Source organism: Frankliniella occidentalis, unplaced genomic scaffold (assembly GCF_000697945.3).
Source record: "Frankliniella occidentalis isolate FOCC.00 unplaced genomic scaffold, Focc_3.1 Scaffold295, whole genome shotgun sequence".
NCBI lineage: Eukaryota > Metazoa > Arthropoda > Insecta > Thysanoptera > Thripidae > Frankliniella > Frankliniella occidentalis.
Genome location: NW_026267421.1, coordinates 153,858 through 157,388, shown reverse-complemented (window position 1 = coordinate 157,388; position 3,531 = coordinate 153,858). Strand labels below are relative to the sequence as shown.

Sequence of the window (3,531 nt, the reverse complement as noted above, 5' to 3'; positions counted from 1 at the left end):
ATAATATATATTCTCAGAGAAACGTGACACATGTTGACAGAACAACACTCGTTGATTCTACAACCATATAGATGTAAAGCAACTGAGCACTGAAAGGGTCTCTGTAAAGAACGAGTACCAGTATTCACACAAAATTAATTTTGTGTTTTCTTTCCTCCTTGTTTTAGGAAGGGGGGGGTGATTTTTCTGAAGCACTCTTAGTGTTGTTTTTGTTGAGTATTGGAGAAGGTGAGGAGGTGATGTTATCCACGGGGATAAATGTATCACTTGACTTACACTTCCTTCGCGGGATTTTTGTGTTCGATCCTTGCCCAAGTCCGCGGCAGACAGTCTCTGAAATGGAGGCCTCATAGCCGCCTCCCATCTCCCCCGGCTCTGGTGCGCCCCTGGAGCGCGCCGTGAGTCGCCGTACGGCGGACTACTGCCTCCTCCTCCTTGCTCTTGCTCCGGGGAACGCCTGCGGCAGGGCGGGTAGGCCAGCCCGTCGAGCGCCCGCGTGCGGCTCGGTGGCCTACTCAGCGCCTGCAGTCCCACTTGTGTTTAGCGCAGTTGAGCGAACAAATGTGCGCATCGCAGGATTGCGATACTTTGAAATTCTCTGAACGCGAGGATCGAGGGAAATCACGATGGTTTGGTGGGTTCGTGGGTTTGAGTAGCTGGGAAGTGAGGTCAGACGTCGCTGTCCATTGCACTAGGCAGGGGCGATCTTTGCTGCTCCGCATAGGACTCTCTCTTATTTACCAACCAGACCAACCCTATCCGCTTCTATCTCTGCCTCTCTGTGTCGCTCTGTCTCTCTCTCTGTCCCCCCTTCTTCCGCTCTCCCTCCCACGCCCAGGTCGTTGCTCTGCGTGATATAAGCAGCATTCTGGAGCCGCTACGTGCATCACAGGCGGCAGCGGCGGCGGTACCAAACGGCGCGGCGCGGGGCGGGGCGGGCGGAGCTGGTGCTTTCTCCCCGGCCGGTCGCGACCTGGTCGTTGACCGCCCTCCCCTTCCCCTTCCCTTCCCCCTCTCTCTACCCCCCTACCCGCCGCTCTCCCACTTCAATTCACAGCTCCCTTCCTACCTGCCGCCCACGCGCTTTCCTCTATTTCCTCATCTATGCCCGCTACGCCACCGCCGCCACCACAGTGTGGTCACAGTGTGGTCACACTCCGCACCTTTCGTCCGACCGCCCCGCGCTGCACGCTGCACAAGGGTGTCATGATGACCTGCGGCGGCTGCGTGGCTACCAGAGTGCCGCCCTGGCAGGCACCTTTGCGTTGGGAAAATCGCTACAGAGCTGGAAAAACAAAGGTGGTAATTAGCACCTTAAAAAGGTGTTACGGGTTTAATCTTTCCCCACCTTTTCGCGGCCCTTTAGTGTCTTCCCAAAATTTATGCAGCACCCCTCCTCCAAAGGTGTGACAGCACCTTTGTTTTGCCGTTTTCCCAGTGAATGCACCCTTATACTCGCTGGTTTGTTTTGTTGAGGCATTTTCGCGAAACTGCTCGAAATCGATTTTTGGCATTGTATTGCAACAGTAGTATCAGAAAGTATTGCCCTCACCTCTATAGCTTGAGACACCCCCGCCGAGACTACTCTGTCCCGGGGGGTCGCCCACGCTGCCGGCCCGTCGTCGTCTTACAGAAATAGAAGGCGATGTGGTTGCCTCAGGCCGCCCAGGCAGGCCACCGCCCGATCACCGTCATCGGGACAGACAGTGTGCGAGCGAGACAGGAGCTGCGGGGGAGACACTGAGAGCAACGAGGATCGGAGGGAGACACTGAGACCAACAAGGATCGCCCCGCGCTCATGTCGAAGCCGATGCTGCCCCCGATGCCGTTCCTGATTGATACTTGACATTTTGGTGCGCTTTGCTCATGACGTGACGTGGATGGCGCAGTCCGTGTGTCCACACTGTGGTCACAGTCGTGTGGCCCCGGCCGCATAGAGGCGCATAGCGGATCCTCCTGGCCGTGAAGATCCCTCTAATGACGATCATCATTTCTTTTCTTCCTTTTTTTTTCGGCGCGCCGCCATAATGATTGATGGTTGGGATCCTCGCGCCGCCCTGGAACAGGTTTTCGTTTCTTTCGCCTTCACGCGCGTTTTGTATCGAAGAATGAGTCTCAAAACGTGCAACCCGAACGGGTTGTGTCAGAAAGCGACAAAGCGCCCCGTGAGCGCGCGGGAGGAGAGGGGGGGGGGGGGCAGCGCGCAGCCCGGCAAAGGACTCACTTGTGTTCGTTTCGTAAATGTTCCACGTTTCAACACGGAGTTTTATCGGCGGCGGCAGCGTGGCGCGCGGGCCGCGCCCCGGCGGCTGCATGCCGTGTCGTATTGGCGCTGGGCTGGACGACGCTCGGCCGGGCGGTGCACTTGTCGCTGGGCCGGGGGGAGAACGTTTGCACTACTCGTCAGCCTCTCGAGACGAGGATCCTCGTCGTGAGCTTCGTCGCCGGTGTCGCTCGCGTTCGATCAGGCTACCCCGGGCTACCCTCTCTACCCAGAGACTTTGACTTACCTTCCAGAGGTGGTGGTGCCGATGGCCCCCGCCCGTGTGGACAGCCCAGTGGCTGGCGGCGTGGCGTCCCACTGGGACGGGCCGGGCCGACCGATAAGGGCCGTAATCAGCTCTGGGACCCACACACATTTCACAACGCGCGTGCCGCCGTGTGCCCACTGGCTCCATCACCAACTACCACACCAAGACACACCCACCACCTCCGCCCCAAAAAATAAAATGATAATGATTACAGTCTAACAATAGATGGGGGAAGGGGAGACTTTGAGATTTCATAGGCCCCAAAATGTATAATAATAAATACGCCAGTCAGCTGCGAAACTTTTGATTACGTGAGAGTGATCGGCTTGAACAACAGTAAATATTTGCATCTAGCATGATTTGAACCTCGCGGGTCGATGTGCCTGCCTCAGGGCCGGTCCCAACGAGCAGACAGGCATTTAATTAAGGCGCCCGCCGCAATCGCGCGGAGCAACACCACCGGGCTGTCTGCGGGGCTCCCCCCCCTCTCCCCCCCTTTCCCCACCGCGACTGGGGCTGGACCCGCGACGGAGCAATATCGAAAAGGCTTGCACCCGCCCGCCCGCACGCCCGCCCGCCGGGCCTCGCCCCGCCACACTCCGCCCCGCCCCGCCCCGCGTGCGTTGGCGAGAGGTTGTGTCAGGGCGCTGGTGCAATGAGCCTGCCCGCCTGCCCGGCCCGGCTTGTGGCCCGGCCCTGGTCGGGAGGTCGGCTGTGTGCCCAGGCAGACCCCTGGTGTTGGTGTGGTGCCTTACTTATACATTATATCTCGACCCGCACACGCGATTGTTTCGGCTTTTCGGGACCAAAGCTGTTTTTCAATATTTCCTCTCCATCTCCACCTTTGACTTGCCGGTGTCTGATAGTATCCCGCGTTGCCTGGTTTTATTCTTTTCAAAGAAAATGTAGCCGCGCCCCCTCAAATATGCCTTCAAAGTTTGAACCTTGGCGCTTTATTGCTCCACGCTTGCTGTGTATTAGAAATAAATGGGAAGAAAGA

The 3,531-nt window shown here is 57.6% G+C and overlaps 1 protein-coding gene across 1 annotated transcript in view; it reads left to right on the top strand.

Annotated features, from left to right (window-relative positions):
* The window catches only part of LOC127750957 (tribbles homolog 2-like), a gene marked incomplete in the record, with an annotated part of 54,057 nt that overhangs the window by 41,581 nt on the left and 8,945 nt on the right, over positions 1-3,531 (top strand).